Source organism: Anabrus simplex, chromosome 10 (assembly GCF_040414725.1).
Source record: "Anabrus simplex isolate iqAnaSimp1 chromosome 10, ASM4041472v1, whole genome shotgun sequence".
Lineage (NCBI taxonomy): Eukaryota > Metazoa > Arthropoda > Insecta > Orthoptera > Tettigoniidae > Anabrus > Anabrus simplex.
This window is the reverse complement of record NC_090274.1, coordinates 113,084,622-113,104,909: the sequence shown is the minus strand read 5'-3', so window position 1 is coordinate 113,104,909 and position 20,288 is coordinate 113,084,622. Positions and strand designations below refer to the sequence as shown.

Sequence of the window (20,288 nt, the reverse complement as noted above, 5' to 3'; positions counted from 1 at the left end):
CTTTTGTCGGTTGGAATCGAACCCGTGATCATGGGTCGGACACCACCACTGATCTCTTGAGGAAGCTAATAAACCAGTGAACGATGGCCAAGATCGGTAGTAATGCTGTCAAATTCAACATTTTTATGTAATAATAATATTAACATTAATGATAATAATAGCGCACGGCATCTGTATTCGCTTGGTGGTGACCTAATGAGAATGAAATGAATGGCGAAGACGTCATAAACATCCAGCCCCCAAGCCAGAGGAATTAACAGTACGAGGGGGTTGATTCTCAGAATTGAACCGGGGCCATCGCACCAAAGGCTGGCATTGCTATAGACTTTCAAAACGTACAGTGTGTTACGTTAGTTGTTTTCCTTGAATTTATGTTTACAAAGCCGGATTTTAATTTGCTAAACCTTAGGCTACCATCTCCACTGATCAGATGTTGATTATTGACAGTAGCACAGGTCAGGGCAGTAGCTTGTAAAGCAGCCTTCACAACACAGCAGGCTTCTCCGTTGTCTTCTGGCTGCAGCTCAAAACGCTTAGGGTTTGACCTTCACTAAATCAACTTTGGAAAAAGGATAACTTAAGTCTAGTGGTAGCTCATGTCTTGATCACAGCATACGCTACTGAAACGCAGCCTTCAGATTTAGGTAACATTCCCTGACCTAGCCGGGAATCGAACATGGGGCCTCCGGGCGAGTGGCAGGCTCGCTGGCGCTAGACCGCAGGGCCGGCCTGTAAACATAAAATCAAGGAAAGCAACTAATGTAACACACTGTACGTTTTGTAAGTCTGAAGCAGTGCCAGTGAGAGAATCAATAAAATAGTAAATCATTGAAGCTGTCCTGGAGTATTTTTTCCTTATGGCGCCATAAAGGTAGTTTATATCATAGGAAGGACTCCGCATATAAATGATCGTATCCTCGCTCTGTGATGTGTCTTTCGATACAGCGTTGACAGAACACAACCTAGTGGCGACCACTGGAGTTTGCCTCGCGTTGCGATCAACCTCACTTTATTCTTTCTACGAACTATGAACATGAATGGTGAAGAATGACGCATTTAAACGTTTTCAACCCCATTAGTGCCAGCCGAAAATGTAAAGGTGAGGTCTAGAAGTGCCAGGTTGCCAGGCTTAAAGAACAAAGTAACTCCTGTGTTTTTAACACTTTCAACATTACCATATTTTAACATGGATCGTGACAGTGAACTGTGTCTTCATCCTGAATTTTAATACATTAACAGAGGACCGCGCTGCTACGCAACGTTCGTTATAAACAGGTCAGATAACTCGTCTTGATATACCTGTCGCAGCCATATTGTTTTGCCTGCAGAATGCATTTTATGAATATTTAATAAGAAGCGCGTTGTTGTATGCCGCAGTTCGTAGTCAAAATTCATCCATTGTGACGTCACCACGCCGTCTGTTCGGTAAAAATCTATCCAAATATTCTATGTTTTTTATCATGCAGTTCCTGAAGTAAAGCTTGGTATTGTGTCGTAGAAGGCTGTGGTATTTTTAATCGCAGTTCTTCTATATAGAACGGTTGTCTTGTGAGTTCATACGTCAGTCTCGAAGGAGCGTTTTTGCCAGTCAGAGAAATTTTTAAGATACATGGCCTTCACTCTTTCTCGTGTAGACAGGTTATCCTTCCATAGGTGTAATGTCTAAGGCGTATGTGGTGATGGGGTCTATTTGTACGTAGACTTTAACTCTTAGCAGCACGTAAGTTATTAGGAACACTCTGCCATCTGTTGAACATATCTGGGAGCTGGGAAAGGCTAGAGAATCAAAGAGTATTTAGCAGGGAATAATATTCTTTCGTGATCAGAAGAAGTGGATCTTTGGCTTGACATGGAATAATGAAACATGGATGCATGCAATGACATTTCTAAGGATGAAAATCACATATATCAGATTATTAATGAAACTGTCAGTCGCTTAGCAACCTGCTATGTACAAAATGTATTGCGGGTGGAGTAAGCCTTCGCCTGTACTTACTGGAGGGATCATTTAACGATTTGATGTTGTGATTACGGTACTCAAAGTTGGCTGAACTTACAGACCTATCAATGTCTCATGATTCACAGGCAGATAATTCCGGAGAGAATAAAACAAAAATGAAACAAATCGGTCCAGTAGAACGGACGGACGGATTTGTCAAAGCTGTTTTTAGCAAACTCTTTTAATTTATAGGTTACACAAGAGCGAAACATAGTACATACCTGATTCTTGTATCATTTGAAGGCTTCAGCCATCCAAAACGAGGATGTTAATCAGGAAGTACATAGCCTATCTAAAGGATTTTAATTATACCAGTATTATGAACAACATAAAAAATGTACGAGGAAAAAACTTCTACATTAAAGTTTTACCAATAAGCCTGCTCAAACATTCAAAATGAATAATCGTATGTGGTTACTTAAGCCACAAATAAACACAAGTACATTTGAAATACACAATTTACCTATTTAGGAACAGTTTGTCTGAAAACATTGTACTCTGCAGAGTCCAACCTTAGACTCCTTGCAGCACCATCTATTTTCTTTTCGCGGTACAGGTGAATCATCAGCCTGCGGCCTTTTCGTCTAAACGAAAAAGTAAGCCCAAACTTCTATCGTTTATTTTTGGAGTAAAATAAAGCAACTAAACAATCTTCAGTCGAAAGTGACGTAACAAATAAAAGTCTTGCCCGAACTATCACTCGATATGTCATTTGGTTCGTAAGCAGAGTCTTCATCACTGTCGTCTATTTCTGAACTTGCTACTCCCTATAAAATGTCCAAGATATCACTATCATTTAGCCGCCGTGAGGAAATGTTTGTACAGCAACACAGCTTACAGGCCGACAGATTTGGCGCGCTCAACATCGACACACTGAGTGCTTCGGTGGAAGTCATGGCAAGGAGCAACTACCCTCTCTGTCGTTTAGGCAGGACGAATAGAAATTAATAGTGTGACGACTCCCTCTGAATCAAATGTTAACAGACACGGTGTACATGTTCTCCGCCACCTGCAGCGCTGCTGTCGGTAAAAAGTCCAAATACGCGCGCCTTTTGTCGGCTTAATGTGGAAATGTGTAAACAATTTGTGGTCTTTTTTCGGTAGTTTTATACGTTCTCCAGTTTTATACGTGCAAAATATCTGGTGTTAACTTTTTTGTGAACTGAAAAGTGAAAAAAGATTGAGCATTTGAGAAGTAGGACGAAATAAACGAGTCAAGTGGTGACCTCTCAGACTTCGTGGACAGTGATTCCGCTCTTGTGTGTGATGAATCAAGCGGCGATTTCGCGTCAGACCTGCGCGGAATGTGACAGTACATAACAAAGTAAGTGGTAGTGGTGGTGTTGATACTAATAGTGGCTGAGAAGAAAAGAATGTTGACCAGCACAATCTTGCACAGGCTCCACAACTGTTCCTGAAATAATGCGTTCTTTAATTTCCTCTACTTACACCTTGACGCCATGCAAGACCAACTACAATTACATCAGACCGTAACCCACAAAAAACATGGCGAACATAGGCGGGCGATATTAGAGGTTGAGCGGAAGACCATACATGGTTTTTTCTGAGTCACCTATAGAAAAAATCACAAGATGAACGTCATGAAATGCAACTCATTAAATCTGAATATGAATAAGTACACAACCCATCATTTTCAAACCCTTTTTTTTTTTTTTTTTTTTTTTTTTTTGCGGCAACTAATTTTGGGCCGCTGAACACGAATCCGTTGTCCGTTTTTACGTATCACGTCACGTTTTCTCGCAATAGAGATAGATATGAATATTGCATATAAAAAGTACTGAAAAAATGTTGATAATTTTGGAAATATTTATAATTTTTTGTTTTATTATATATATTTTGAAATAGTTGAATATTGTCTTGAATTATTATATGCGACGAATAATTATTGAGTATAAAATTACAATGAAATATTTGGCATTTATTGTAATATAATACTGATTTATGCCTTTGCTGGCAGGACCTAGTGTTTACAGTGCACTATGTCTTCTGATATAGGCTAGAGTAATTTTGTTACTTTCATTGATCTGTCTCTGTCTTATCCTTGGCTTTGACAATATGAAAGTGACTGAGGTATGAGCGATGCTAGTAATGCCATTCCTTCTGCAGCCAGTCCCTACTATGAATGGTGTGAAAATGTTGCTCATAGGGTCGGTTGGTGCATGCATTTCAGGGGGCTTGGCAGACTGATATGTAATAGCAACTTCTGGCTCAGTGAGGAAGACGGTTGTGTAGTTGTACTTCCTGTAAAGGAGAAGTTTACGTATATTTTACAGATCTTTAGCTAATACTAGTGACCTACCGCAGCAATAGCTGCGAACAAAGACCAAATATACTGAACTCCAGAAGACCATTTATTTCCCTCTAAACTACACTGCCGTTGTGACTAAACATATGGAATTTTTGAACCTTTACAATTGCCCATCATGATCTTCTTCCGCATGCTTGTAGCAGACATGAATCACTTAAATAAAATAGGCTACAGTTCACTGTAAACGATTGTATTTAACTGCCCTATTCATTGACTGATTATAGTAAGCTATTTCATTGTAAACCATGCTTTTTCGGGGAACTGATCCTTGTATGGTGCAGTTATAACTTTAATTTTGACATCCCTCACAGCTTTAAGTCTACTAAATAACTAACCATGGCTGAAAACGCAGCGAGATAAGTAAATAACTAAGATATCATTTAGACTTACACGGCCCGTGTAACTGTTCATCAACGGTTCTGAAACCGACACATAATCGGACATCTGTTAAGAAAAAAGATGTAAAAGGAACTGCTTAGCTATCTTGCATACATAACATGACGGATCGTATTGCTAAAATCTTACATAAGTACAATGTACGAACAGTAATTGGAATTTCAATTAAGATTAGGTAACTCCGACCAACTAAGGACAGTTTGCCTAAAGTGAAACAACCTGGTATCTACAGAGTTCCCTGTACTTGTGGCAAGGTTTATATTGGGCAGACTTCGAGAACGGTATGTACTCGCATCAAAGAACATACCAGGTGTATCAGACTCAACCAACCTGCTGATCATGCCTTAACACCTGGTCATCGCCCAAGAATCATCAGGGAGGCGGTTGAAATACGTAAACAAGCAGATAATTACAACCGCGATACAGGCTACCTATTATCATCTGAGAATGATGCTTTGCTGTTGCCATTCGTTGACCCTAGCGTTCCCATTACATCTTAGGGCACCATTTTAAGTTCCTTGTTGCTTTCTCTTAGCAACCTTTGATGCGTGATGTATCATTTCTCTGTTTACTCTTGATGAAGAAAGGCAAGGTTCCTTTCGAAACGCGTTCCGAGTGTTTACATAGTTCATTACACGGCGTAAACCCTGTATATCCATCATAAATAAATAACTACTTTGTCAAAACTTTGACCCTGTGCTTTCTTAATGGTCATTGCGAAAGAAAGCCACAACGGGAACCGCATCGCTTTAAATTTGGAAGGCATGTTACAGTCAGTAGAAACCAAACCAATCTCAGGTAGATGAATCACCTGATTATTGGAATTACCTATAATGACTTTCATTTTTATAATTACGCCATGCCTTCCGTATTAGATCCAACATGGAGCATGGTGATAACTTGATTTCACAGAGCCATCTATCGAACGAACATAAAAAGATCTGCATAGACAGCTTTCACAACTAGCTCGTTGGCTTTCACAGAGACCTCTATCCGCCAATACAGTTAATCCTGAGATGGAGATCTTTCTTTTGATGTACATCACATAGGCCTTAGTATTGAGTTTTTTCCACAATATTATGTTACACGTTCAAAGTATGTAGATACAGGTTCCACACAATTCTTGTACTCACTCAGTGTACTGGCGCCGCTGCAGACGTCGCCCTGCACCTCCCCAAAACCAACCTGAGGTAACAGCCCCCATTCACTGCCTTCGTGATGTCCAGGCCGTACTGTAGGGAGCGCGGGAAAGCAATCAGCTGATCGTTAGGGGGGGGGGGAGTTAAGCACGTGTGTTAGTTGGGTTACATGTGAATTCTTCGCTATTTTATTGAAAATTTTAACTTTGGCCGCATGTTTACTCAGATATATATCAGACTGAGTCGTTATCGATCGCATTATTAAGTGAAAAGTCCTCAGTTAGTGAAGAAAACTTAGTGTGAGCGTGTATTCTTGTGAGGCTCTAGGTTAAGAATATCGTTCTGCCGTGTTTTAATTAAGCCTGCTGCCATTTCTTGGTGGATACAGTACTTTTGTATCCATCTCTTAGCACAGGCCAGAGTAAAGTGTAGCTTCCACCGAAGTCCCAGTCTCATCCATGGCTGTGACAACATGGAAGCTGCTGGGGTATGGGTAGTACTGAGTAATGACATTCAGAGCACGACTAGTGCATCTGAGTGTTATGAAAGGTGCTGCTCATAGGGTCAGTCGTGCTGCAATAGCACTTTCTGACCCAGTGAGGAAAGCAATGGCAAACTACCTCACTCCTCGTCTTGCCTAGTATGTCTCATTTTGGTGCTGCCATTGGTTTTTGCGGTTTCCTTATAACCGCATAACCTTTGGTGGTGCTATTTGAGGATCCAACCTGCCTCTGGGCTGATGACCTAACAGACAACAGACAGTTTATTTGTGTAATGTTATATCCCTAGTGTAAAATGAATTGAGTTAAAGCGCTCAGCGTTTTATTATCAACGACGATATGTATAAAGTTGAATGAAGGTTATTAGTGAGAGAAATCACCATGCTAAGAATTGCTGTGTGCCTGGCCTCAAAGCAAATTATAAACAAGGAGAGTACACTCCAGTATTAGTGTTTCCTTCTGAAGAAGAAAGAGTTAGGATATGGAAGAAGGCTATTACTGGGGAGAAATGAATCGTTAATCACCACACAGGTGTGTGTATCAACCAATTTTCTGAACACTAAATGCTGAGGGAAATCGTCCAGATGGTGAGTTTTAAAATTTCTTATTATGTCAAAAACATGGGTAACATTAGATATATTTTTATGTAGTAAGACTCGGATTATTTGAATTCGGTGTACCAGTATATGAAAATTCAAGACCAATTTATGCATTGTACCATTTCAGGTAGAAATGTATTGTGAAATAACACTGCTGGGATTTTCCTATCAAATTTCATATCATATGCAATGAAACAGGGTTATTCCATGAAAATTTAATATGAAAATAATTGTATAGGCATTGTTTGCTGTTCAAAAATCTAAATTTTTAAACAATGACTGAATTTCATGACAGTGACAGTAAATGTTTTGTTATTGTTGGAGGTTAGCTTACTTGTAATCTTTCTTGTAGGTGGTACAGAAATAATTTACATTTGTAGTATATTATATTGGTAATCTGTTGCTTGTTTCCTATCAGTTTGTATGATGTGAATGTTCCAGTTGACTAGAAAATGGATAGAAACCGCAAAAATATGTCTCAGAGTGTTAGCCTGTACTCATGAAAACGGACGGATATACGCGAGAAATAGGTGAAGGATATGCATTGTATATCAGAACTAACAAATATTTATGAATAGTTTTAGGTTTTATAAGGTGTTAATAGATTCTTAAGTAATTTAAACGAGTGTGTTATTCAAGTGGAGCGGATGCGTATCGCCTCCAAGTCCCACCCAAAGCGTGACGTCATCAGAGTTACAGTACGGCCTGGACATCACGAGGGCAGTGCCCCATTAGAACCATGGGCAAGCCCACATCTAAGACCAACTACAATTACATCAGATCATAACCCGGAAAATAGATGGCGGACATCGGTGGGCAACATGAGAGTTTAAGAGGAAGATTAAACTGTTTATTCTGAGTCAGTTAAAGAAAATATCAATAGTCGAAGGTCATGAAATGCAACTCACTAACTCAAAATACGAATAACTAGCTGTAGTAGCCGGCGTTGCCCGGATAGTTTTTGTATTACCAGTTAGTTATGTGTGAAGACAATTTTTAGAGAATTCCATTTTGAGATGTCGATTGATATTTTGCCACCTATTATGTAGTTTAGAGTTATTTAGATGTTTTTGATTTCAAGTTTTAGATTATTTAATTCTCGAGTAAAGATTGTGTCCTTGTGGAAGCTCGAATTGACTGGGAAGTATAAGATCCTTTCAAAATAAAGAGTAAGTGATAACTGTGTGTATTTACCTGTCGAGCTGAAGATATGATGTTAACGACTTCAACTGCCATTGAGACTGCTACCAATCATCCTTGCAGCCTCCAAAACAGTGGACTGAACTCTAATATCGGTCATTTTAGACTACTTTAAGCCCCTCTTAGCCCTACGTCTCAACCTCACAAGGGGTTGGTATGTTTTATCTCCATGGTATTTTTCCGCAGATGGTAAGTCATATGTGTACCAAGTTTCATTGAGAGCTATTCTGGAACGTACCCCCGTACATCCACAGTCTCGGTCATTTTTACATTCATTTTCACCCCTTCTCAACCTCCGTACTGATTGCGGCTGAAGTATGAATTAACCATCCAGAATGTTACATTTCAACTCAGTGAGCTCGTAAACAATGTATTCTTCATTTATATCAGTCATTTTCGTTTATTTTCATACTTCACCCGCACCCTGGGAGTGTTGTACCCCAACAGTATGTTTTTCAGATGTGTACCAGTTATGTATGAGGGTTATGCTGGAAGAAACACACAAAACACTTTATTTCTTGTACGTCCAGGTATGGTCCACATTTCTCTTTTGAAGGTGGTGACGTGTAACTTATGTCTTGTTCCAGTGTTTGGTAGCAGAACACGCATAGGAGCCAACGAATGCACTCGTCATAGTCATTTCATAACAACACTGCCAGCGTAGGAGCAGACAACATGGAAAGCAACCGTCAGGGACAGCGCTATACGACTTGGTTCCTATGGAAAGAAGGCGTGACCACTGCAGAAACTCAACAGCGCTTGGTGGCAGTCTATGGAGAACATGCGCCGTCACGGAAAACAGTTTACAACTGGGGGGAAGGTTGGAAAACAGGGCGCACATCGGTGGATAAAGGGAACTAGTTCTGGAAGGAATGTGACAGTGTCAACACCAGCCAACATTGCCTGGGTCGAACAGGCCATCCAAGGAAACAAATGGTTCACATTTTCGAAAATGGAGGCAGCCACGGGAATTAGCCGAAACACCCTGCAGCAGATCGTGCACGGCCACTTACATTTGGGGAAGGTGTCATCCACGTGGTTGGCTAGACTCTTGTCTGCAGACGAAAAGCAGAGCCGTGTGGACGTGTGCAGATAACTTTTGCAACGCCATGATCAAGATCCATCCGACATGGTTAGGCTTATGACTGGTGATGAGACATGTGCGCCCTGTTTTCCAACCTTCCACCCAGTTGTAAACTGTTTTCCGTGACGACGCATGTTCTCCATAGATTGCCACCAAGCGCCGATGAATTTCTGCTGTGGTTACGCCTTCTTTCCTTAGGAACCAAGTCGTATAGCGCTGTCCCTGACGGTTGCTCTCCATGTTGTCTGCTCCTGCGCTGACAGTGTTGTTATGAAATGGATATGACGAGTGCATTCGTTGGCCCCTGTGCGGGTGCTGCTACCGAACGGTGGAACAAGACACTAGTTACACGTCACCACCTTCAAAAGTGAAATACTGGGACGTACAAAAACTAAAGTGTAAAACAACATAGTACGCCCCTCATACATACGTATTTTCGGTCATTTTCGACATTTTCTTTTCCATCTCTTCTCATCTCCATGCCGATAGGGGCTGAACATGGACTTAAACGACATCCGGAGTGTCATTATTCACTTCAGCGAACCCGAACAGTATTTGTTGATTTCTATGTCACTCCTATTTCTGTATTTTTATTTCACTCTACCCCCCCCCCCCTAGGTTTGCTTGGGGTATTTTACCCCCACAGAAATTTCTTCCAGATAGTAAGTCCTATGCGTACCAAGTCTGGTTGAGAGGTATGCTAGAACATACACACATACGTCCGTAAACTCGGTTGCATTGGACATTGTTTTTTCTTCATCCGTTCTCACCCCTCTGCCGATTGGGCCTACCGTTGTAATGAATAATCCCCTCCTCGATTTGACTTCAGTAGGAAAGGGAGCATGGAATTCTGTTCAAAACTCTCCTACCCGATTGTGTTTGGCGGTAGGCAAGGGTGCCCGCCATTATAAACAAATGTACCCACCTAAAATGTGACTGGCATTAGGCATAGTGGCTTGCTAATTTAATGGAATCTCACCAACTCGGTGTGACTGGCAGTAAACTGGATGGCAGTAGGGAAGTTACCTGTCATTATAATGATAACAGCACAACTCAATTTTGACTGGCAGTAGGGAAGTTGCTTGTCATTATAATACAAACTCCTTTGTCTGGAAGTAGGAAAGGGAGCCTGCCATTGTAACGAAAACTTCCCAGATCGATTGTGAATGGCAGTAGGCAATTGAGCCTGCCGTTATCATCACAACTATGCAACTCGCACTTTACATTGGAAACAACGTATGGGGACCTGTCCATGCTGTTTCTCGGATAACGTTAAGAGACATGTAATCTTATTCACTGCATGTACAGTAATTTACTTCGCTATCCGTATACAATGTAGAGTACCGCACGGGTACATTTGCTAGTTGCTAGTTAAGAATAAAGAAAGCTCATTTTAACTTCATAGATAAGAAACAACATGCCGAAAACTCCAAAAGCCAAGTGGTCGAGAGATATCGAGGGACAGCTATTAGAGTTCTCTCTAGCGGATTGACCTGAGAACTACTGATTCTGTCATAAGAGCACGAGAGGGTTGCCAGGTCCTGTCCCTGCTACGTAAAATTAAGTGCTGGTGGTAAAATGAAATGGCGTATGGCTTTTAGTGCCGGGAGTGTCCGAGGACAAGTTCGGCTCGCCAGATGCAGGTCTTTTGATTTAACGCCAGTAGGCGACCTGTGCGTCGTGAGGAGGATGAAATGATGATGAAAACGACACATGCACCCAGCCCCCGTGCCAGCGAAGTTAACCAATTACGGTTAAAATTTCCGACCCTGCCGGGAATCGAACCCGGGACCCCTGTGACCAAAGGCCAGCACGCTAACGATTTAGCTGGTGGTGATTATTGCTTTAAGAGGAAGAACAAGTTGGTAACCATCCTCTACTAACACAAATCAGAAGGAAAATCGAAGAGGTCCGATACTTCGAAAAATTAAGGTATCGGCTAAAGAAAGGGAAGGATCACGAAGGCTCCCAAGGCCTCGAGTGCTCTAATACCGTCGGGGTCGGAAAAGAACAAGAGACGGCCAAGGGAGGTCACACAGGAAAGGCAAGAGCGGGGAACCTGACACAAGTAAGTGGAAGCAACGCCAAACTCAGCTCGGGGAACCGTGATCGCCAACCCACACTCCCAAGTAGAGAGGCGCTGGTCTCCCTTTTAGTCGCCTCTTACGATATACAGGGGATACCGTTGACGTTATTCTAGCATCCCCATCCACAGCGACATATAAGATTAAGTACTAAAATGTGATGCAGATGTGTGTAACGTAGCTTAAATTAGAACATCTTTATTTTTGGTGCCTTTTTTTGGTCATTATAAATGCTTGAACTTCGGGCTCGAATGATGATAATGACATCGGCACGTCAAACAGTGCCCGCAGTGAGACACGACTTTGCATGCGTGCGGGCAGAACTTCTCCCCTCTAGGCGCGACCTGACAGTACGTTCGCTCACAGCAGGGATGAGTAAACGAGATCTCCTCGTGCCACGTGAAAGAAAAGGACGTTGCGAGACGTGAGTGGTAAGAAGAAACGTTACGGTAGATTTGACTCAAAGCGCAGGATGTGTTTGAACACTTTATTTCTCCTACTCAGAAGTTAGGTATCGTGGTGGGCAGCAGATGGAAGCACTAACCATGTTGTATTCTTTTACTAAAACAAGTGTATCGGCACTTAGCCTGCAAGGAATACAAGGCCCGCCCAATAGCCACTCATGAGTGTGGCTGGTTGTGTTCTAAGTTACCGCCGAAGCGAGTACAAGGAATGCCGTAATGCGTTGTCAAGCACTGAAGAAAATATGGGTGATGTAAGAAATGTACATGTTTTGTCGAAACAATATGATGATGCAAATTTGCTTTACCCTAATGTAATGGCATTATGGCAAGTAGACCTATTGCTTACAGGAAAAGTTTGAATGTTTTTGAGGCTAAATTTAGGTGTGATCTGTGGGTTTGATTTAATTCAGGAAAATACATATCCATATGACACTCGGAAGACCATTACCGGACTTAAATATTGTGCAGAATATTAATACTGGAAATCGACAGTTTAGGAGGGTGTTTAAAAGGGATATTTATACAAATAGTGATTGATTATGTGGTTGCGAACTTAAAGATGCGTTATTCTGCTTCCCGTGCTTGTTGTTTGGTGGGGAACCCGCGTGGACCAAAGTAGGAGTTACGGACATAAACCATTTAAGAACCAAAGTAAAGAAACATGAATCTTCAGCTGTTCACATTCAAAACACATTTTGGAACTGTCAGCGTAGCTGCACAACTCGATAGTGCGTACAGAAGGAAAATTGCGGTGTATAACGAAGAAGTTAGGCATAACAGATATGTGTTAAATATTTTAATAAACTGTATTCGTTTCTGCGGTTCTTTTGAACTGGCCTTAAGGGGGCACGATGAAACTGAATCATCATCAAACCCAGGTGTTTTCAGAGGACTAATTAATTTTAGCGCTGAATTGGTCATTTGGAAAAGGCAACTGTTTTCAAAGGAACATACAAAACAATTCAAAATGAACTTTTGAAAATTATGTTGGAGGTATTCCAGGAAGAAATATCAAAACAAATAAGGGAATCAGAATTTTTAGCTCTTATAGCAGATGAAACCAGTGACATTTCCAATGTATTCCAGATGGCTGTTGTGTACCGTTACGTAGTAAGAGGCAAACCAATAGAAAGGTTCTGGAGTTTCCTGTCTCCTGCAAAACATGACGCACAGACATTAGCTGCGTGTTTATTGGAAGAATTAAAGAAGCACAAAGTAAATGAAACTCCCCAAGAGTTAATTGCACAGACATATGACGGGGCATCCGTTATGGCTGGTTCCTCTGGTGGGGTACAAGCTATTGTAAAAAAATCCTATCCCAACGCAGAATATGTGCATTGCTATGGCCATCAAGTTAATCTTGTAATGAGCAAGGCGGCATCAATCAACCGCAATGTGAAAATATTTTTTTTCAAGTTTGCAAGGAATTTGTGCATTCTTCTCCAACAGCCCACAGCGCACCGCAATACTTGACGAGGTAATGAGGAGACGTTTGCCACGGGCTTGCCCTACTAGGTGGAATTTACAATCACGATGCGTAAATACAGTTTATGACTGCAAGGAAGATCTTATTGAGTGTATGAACCAGATATTGGAAGGTGACTCTGTAATGAGTGAAACTACAATTTGTCAGGCTCTTGGTCATAAAAAAACTCTTTCCAGTTCTAGTTTCAATTTTTGGCTGGAATTCTTCCGTAAAGTTATGCCACTAGTCGAAGTTCTCTTCGGTCAGCTACAACACGCAGACACTGGTGCGGGTTCTGCACATAACGCCGTTTCAGCGTTTGAAGTAAACATCTCCAAGATCCGAGAACAAATTGACCTCACGAGCGGTAATGAACCTACCGATTACTCATTGAAGAAAAAGAAATTGGACAAGACTGAATAGAAAAGAGAAGCAAAGGAAGTGTGCGATGTGATAATTTGTCAGGCTAAAAATCGTTTTAGCTTCTCAGGTCATCTTGTAGCTTCATCATTGTTTCTTCCAGAGAAGTTCTCCTTGTACTGTTCTAAGTTCCTTGAAGGTACCTTACGGACAGTGTGTTTTTGGACAAACTAAAACTATGCGATGAACTATCGTCCATCTATTTAGCACAAGAATTCAGATCATTGTCGGGTGCTGTTAGTCTAGCAGAGTTTATAATAACCAACAACCTAGAGAAAACGTTCAGTGAGTGCTTGAGACTGTTGAGATTAATTCTTACAATCCCTATGACGTCTGTTGAAGCAGAAGGATGTTTTCTACTTTGAATAGGATAAAAACTTTCTTAAGGAACTCTATGACCCAGGAAAGATTGTGGGCCTTGGCAATGCTTTCTATAGAAAGAGATTTGGTGATGAAATTAGCAGACTTCGATCAACGGATGACTGACAAGTTTGCATCAATGAAAAACAGGAGGGCAAATTTTCAATTCAAGCGAGGTAAGAATAACTGTAGTTATACTGTGTAAATAGCCTATTATTTCCTGTGTTTTAATTGCTGGTTATATTTCAGTTTTAATAGGAATGCAGTTCATTGCATGCGGATACTAGGGATTCTTGTTATTTCTGTAAGATTCTCATTTAAAACTGCAACATAGAACATTTTGGTGCAATACCCAGCTTCAGATACCACCAGCCGCCACTGCTCTACATGAAACTCACATTGAGAATTGCCAGTGTCGAAAATGTGATTTAAACCCTGGAATATTCGAAAAGTGCAGCTGCCAATTCTTATCACGGGGCGTAAATTAATGTGCTCGTCTATGCAGGAGGAGGAGAGGAATAGTAAAGTGATATAATATATACGTAGTTCCTTTTTACCTTCCAGTTTTTCGTGAAAAAAATCAGAAAAGGAATAAATGGTCCCCTGTAAGCTTCAAAATGATTTTCTTATTTTTTGGAACGAAATAAATAAAATGTACCTTTTCCAACTTCTGCAACCGTTAGTTAGTGAACAAATCGCACACGCGGATGAACCGGCAGCAACGAATCGTGAGTTAGCAAGAAATTTTCAAACACAACTGGAAAGCATCCAAAAGGAAGCCGAAGGAGCACCATGCATTTCTATGTCGAGTGCTACAATGGCATAATATTGGAGGGTATTTGGTAAGAGTTGTCGAAGACAACATGCCATGTCAAGAGTGTGTTGATAAAATTAGTAGTCAAAGACAGAGGTGGTCTCAGGTATCCAAAGCCAAGTTTTATCTCACTGGTGATGAAACTGAAGCAAATAACGGACGAAATGATTTCGGTAACGCTGGGCAGTCAAAAAATAGTACAAACATGAACCGAAATACTGTTGCCACATGTTGCTAAAAATCTTATTCTACAGTGTGGGAAAAGTGATCATCCTGAGGAACTAAGAATAATACTGCAGACGTTTCTGCACCCCTCTGTCACTAACTACGCTGATGGCATGACAGACGAGTATCTCCGAGAATACTTCTTTAGAAGAAAAACAATTTATGAGAAGAAACTATCAAACAAAATGGTTGAAGTCGTTCCTTTTCACTGAAAATCTACGGTGCGGTAGTAAAAATATATAGTGCAGACCTTATATCCTTTTAAATGCCAGACATAAATTTCGACAGTTATGTGTGTTATCTGAAATGAAAATCCACAGTTGAATTGAACCGTAGGGGTAAAAGGTGAACATTTATTATTTTGTACTTCATTCTGCTCAGTAACGTATATAATATACAGGAAGTATAGTGTAGAGATAAATTTGTGCTGATCTCAACTCCCGTTAGCAATACTAGTGAGTGCTGATGTGAGGTGGTATACTAGCGCTGCAGTGGTCAAGACGCACACTGCCAGGCGGACACTGTTTCTGAAGAGAGCACTGCGAGTGAGCAGGCTTTATCGGTATAACCACTGCCTTCGTGATGCACAGGCCATACTGTAGCGAGCGCGGGAAGCAATCAGCTGATCGTTAGGGGGGAGTTTAACACGTGAATTAGTTGAGTTACATTTGAATTCTTCGCTGTTTTATTGAAATTGTTGACGTTGGCCGCATATTTACTCAGATATATATCAGACTGAATCGTTATCGACTGCATTATTAAGTGAAAAGTCTTCAAAGAGTGAAGAAAACTTAGTGTGAACGTGTATTCATGTGACGCTATAGGGTAAGAATATCGCTCTGGGGTGTTTTAATTTTGTAGTTTATTTGTGTAATGTTATATCCCTAGTGTAAAATGAATTGAGTTAGTGCATTCAGCGTTTTATTATCAACCACGATGTGTATATAATTGAATTAAGAGGAAGCACCATGCTAAGAGTTGCTGTTTGCCTGGCTGCAAAGCCAATTATAAACGAGGAGAGTACACTCCAGTATTAGTGTTTCCTTCTGATGAAGAAACAGTTAGGTTATGGAAGAAGGCTATTCCTACGGAGAAATTCATAGTTAATCACCACACAGTTGTATGTATCACCCAATTTCCTGAAGACTAAATCCTGAGAGAAATACGAGTGGCTCGTCCAGATGGTTGAGTTAACATTTCTTATGTCAAAATATGGGTAACATTAGATATATTTTAATGCAATCAGACTTACGGCTTATTTGAATTCGATGTATCTGAAAATTCAAGTCCAATTTATGCATTTTGCCATTTTAGGTAGAAATGTATTGTGAAATAACACTGCTGAGATTTTTCCAATCAAATTTCATATCATAGGCAATGGAATATGGTTATTCCATGAAAATTGAATATGACAATAATTTTATAGGCATTATGTGCTGTATAAAAAATCTACATTTTTAAACAATAACTGAATTTCATGACAGTGACAGTAAATGTGTTTTTTTTTTATTGTTGGAGGTCAGCTTAGTCGTAATCTTTCTTGTAGGTACTGAATTGGTGGTACGGAAATAATTTACATTTGTAAGTATATTGTATTGGTAATTGGTTGCTTGTTTTCTATCACTGTGTTTGATGTAAATGTTCAAGTTGAGTAGAAAATGGATAAAAATTGCAAGAATATGTCTCAAAGTGTTAGCCTGTACTCACGGAAACGGACGGATATATGCGAGAAGTAGAACGTTACGGGGAAGGATATGCATTGTATGTCAGAACTAACAAATATTTATTGAATAGGTTTTGGTTTTATAAGGTGTTAACAGTTTCTTAAGTAATTTAATCGAGTGTGTTATTCAAGCGTAGCGGATGCGTATCGCCTCCAAGTCCCACCCTAAGTCTGACGTCATCAGAGCTACAGTACGGCCTGTATATCACGTAGGCAACGGCATAACACTACGGTAATACGACATGGCCAATCAGAATTACATTCTCGAAAAGTATGGCCACTGTTCACCTCTGCCTTTTGCGAAATTACTGCCATCTGGTATGGTTTGTAGTAAATATGACAATTGATTAGCAATTGTTCTCGTATAAATGGAGGGGAAAGTTGTTGTTTGAATTGTGTCAGCATGTGGTCAATACGTTCGTTTGAATAATGTTTGATCGATGTCCAAGTTCTTTCCTGAAGCCATTCCATAATTATTATATTATATTATATTATATTATATTATATTATATTATATTATATTATATTATATTATATTATATTATATTATATTATATTATGTGAGGATCTTCAAAAAGCAGAAGTATTCAGTCAGCAGTATGTAAAGATTGTTGGTTACAAGGATAATGTCGAGATAGAGGAGGAGACTAAGGCCAAAGAAGTAATAAAATTTACATATGATAACAATGACATTTACAATAAGTTACAAATTTGAAAACTAGAAAAGCGGCTGGAATTGATCAGATTTCTGGGGATATATTAAAGAAAATGGGTTGGGATATAGTATCATATCTGAAGTACTTATTTGATTATTGTTTGGTCGGAGGAGCTATACCAGATGAATGGAGAGTTGCAATTGTAGCCCCTGTGTATAAAGGAAAGGGTGATAGACATAAAGCTGAAAATTGCAGGCCAGTAAGTTTGACATGCATTGTATGTAAGCTTTGGGAAGGCATTCTTTCTGATTATATTAGACATGTTTGTGAAATTAATAACTGGTTCGATAGAAGGCAATTCGGTTTTAGGAAAGGTTATTCCACTGAAGCTCAACTTGTAGGATTCCAGCAAGATATAGCAGATATCTTGGATTCTGGAGGTCAAATGGACTGTATCGCGATTGACATGTCTAAAGCATTTGATAGGGTGGATCATGGGAGATTACTGGCAAAAATGAGTGCAATTGGACTAGACAAAAGAGTGACTGAATGGGTTGCTATATTTCTAGAAAATAGATCTCAGAGAATTAGAGTAGGTGAAGCTTTATCTGACCCTGTAATAATTAAGAGGAGAATTCCTCAAGGCAGTATTATCGGACCTTTATGTTTTCTTATATATATATAAATGATATGAGTAAAGGAGTGGAATCGGAGATAAGGCTTTTTGCGGATGATGTTATTCTCTATAGAGTGATAAATAAGTTACAAGATCGTGAGCAACTGCAACGTGACCTCGAAAATGTTGTGAGATGGACAGCAGGCAATGGTATGTTGATAAACGGGGTTAAAAGTCAGGTTGTGAGTTTCACAAATAGGAAAAGTCCTCTCAGTTTTAATTACTGCGTTGATGGGGTGAAAGTTCCTTTTTGGGGATCATTGTAACTATCTAGGTGTTAATATAAGGAAAGATCTTCATTGGGGCAATCACATAAGTGGGATTGTAAATAAAGGGTACAGATCTCTGCACATGGTTATGGGGGTGTTTAGGGGTTGTAGTAAGGATGTAAAGGAGAGGCCATATAAGTCACTGGTAAGACCCCAACTAGAGTATGGTTCCAGTGTATGGGACCCTCACCAGGATTACCTGATTCAAGAACTGGAAAAAAATCCAAAGAAAAGCAGCTCGATTTGTTCTGCGTGATTTCCGACAAAAGAGTAGCGTTACAAAAATGTTGCAATGTTTGGGTTGGGAAGAATTGAGAGAAAGAATAAGAGCTGCTCGACTAAGTGGTATGTTCCGAGCTGTCGGCGGAGAGATGGCGTGGAATGACATTAGTAGATGAATAGGTTTGAATGGCGTTTATAAAAGTAGGAAAGATCACAATATGAAGATAAAGTTGGAATTCAAGAGGACAAATTGGGGCAAATATTCATTTATAGGAAGGGGAGTTAGGGATTGGAATAACTTACCAAGGGAGATGTTCAATAAATTTCCAATTTCTTTGAAATCATTTAGGAAAAGGCTAGGAAAGCAATCGATAGGGAATCTGCCACCTGGGCGACTGCCCTAAATGCAAATCAGTGTTGATTGATTTTGATTATTAACGTGGACTAATAAAATCACTGCCTCGGTTTCCTGAGGAATTTAACCTGGAATCATTAATAGTATCTTAAACGCAAAAATGATATTTTTTTTGCTAGGGGGTTTACGTCGCACCGACACTGATAGGTCTTATGGCGACGATGGGATAGGAAAGGCGTAGGAGTTGGAAGGAAGCGGCCGTGGCCTTAAGGTACAACCCCAGAATTTGCCTGGTGTGAAAATGGGAAACCACGAAAAAACCACCTTCAGGGCTGTCGACAGTGGGATTCGAACCCACTATCTCTCGGATGCAAGCTCACAGCCGCGCGCCTCTACGTGCACGGCCAACTCGCTCGGTAAAAATGATAAACAAATCGTATTATTTCGTATTCGAGATTTAAATATTACTTTGATCAATTTAATTCCATTTAATTTAATTTTAGGTTATCAAACAAACTTATATAGTATGGGCTGGATTCGATCACTGATGCCCTCATCAGATGATCGACGAAAAAAAACTGTAGTTCAGTTCGTATGAGTTTCGACTTGACATGGGAGCGCTGCCTTTTGGCGGAAGCTAAGTCAATTAAAAAGAGCCAATCATAGGCATGTGATCGCTCCGATAGAACGCGTTAGACTCTAGTTCCGGTTACCAGTGTTCTCGATCTGTTGTTTACTATAACCACGTGCTATCAGTTCTCTTGTGCTCAGTTCTTGTCTCTTTCTTGTCAGTTCACTCGGTCATTCTTGACAAAGCACCAACAATGTCGGCTAGAGATAATGAGTTGATTGAGCAGTTCAAGGAGCATATTATTTCGGTTCACGATGAGGTGAGGAAGGAGAGATCTCATGTATCTTGTGAAACAAAACAAGCCCTCGTACCCAGTTTACGTGGCGGATGAAATAGCCAGGACGCATGGGCATAGAGTTGTTCGCCGTCGACCATGCCATTGCCATTTTAACACCATTGTATCGATTTGAGCCCAAGTGAGCTGCGAAGAATGGACTCTTTTCGCAAGTCGTAGACCGTGTAAGTGCGGAAGACTGGAGCAAGGTTGTGAGAGATAAGTGAAGCTTGGAAGACGGAAAGCATCAGAAGATTATTTTATCTCGTTACGGTCTAGCGACAGCGAAACCTCGACAGACGATGGCAATGCTACCAGTGACTCAGAAATGAGTGATGTTTTCCCTTTGTAGGATTTTTTCTTCCTTAGGAGAAATTGAATCGATTAGCAACGTGAGCTCTTGT

General features: G+C 40.3%; 1 pseudogene; it reads right to left on the bottom strand.

Moving 5' to 3' along the window:
- The window catches only part of LOC137502354 (uncharacterized), a 34,396-nt pseudogene extending 24,910 nt beyond the window's left edge, over nucleotides 1–9,486 (bottom strand).
- Nucleotides 9,487–20,288: the final 10,802 nt, after the last annotated feature.